Source organism: Mastomys coucha, unplaced genomic scaffold (assembly GCF_008632895.1).
Source record: "Mastomys coucha isolate ucsf_1 unplaced genomic scaffold, UCSF_Mcou_1 pScaffold21, whole genome shotgun sequence".
NCBI lineage: Eukaryota > Metazoa > Chordata > Mammalia > Rodentia > Muridae > Mastomys > Mastomys coucha.
In genome coordinates, this window is record NW_022196904.1 from 182,219,155 (window position 1) to 182,219,743 (window position 589).

Below are 589 nucleotides of genomic sequence, written 5' to 3' on the forward strand. Positions count from 1 at the left end.
ATGGTACTTACTGGGCCCCCGGGCTGATTTTTACAATAGAGCTTACCAAGGACTCCTGTCTCCCACCTAGAATTCCACGGATCTTGTATGTAGAAAAAGAGTGTCTTGCAAAATTGATAGAAGAAATGATTGGTCCGTGATCCTAGCATATGTATTTGACAAGACCAATATGGGCAGCCCCCATACTCGTCTGGCCATTTTCTACAATATTCTTCTGTCTGGTCGAAGAGAAAGCAAGTATAGAGATCATAGTATTTAGATGGCATTACAGACACCGGGATGATGGTAATTTGAATTGGCTCTCGATATCCAGCTATGGAGCAGTTTCCCGACCCTATTTGGAAAGACTGTTTGTTATCTGTGGGTGTTTCTTGAACCTTGAATCTCCAGACATAAGGGCTACCCTGGATAGAAATGAACAACAGGGGAAGGATGAGAAACCCATGTCTACTAATCCAGTGGGGTCGAGCTCGGCTGCTGGAGTGGAGTCTCATTTTCTGGGATTGGGGAAAGGGTAGACAATCTCGTTGTCCTCTGGAGTTTAATAGAGCACGGTCCTATTAAGATTGATGTGTATGAAGAAGAGTCA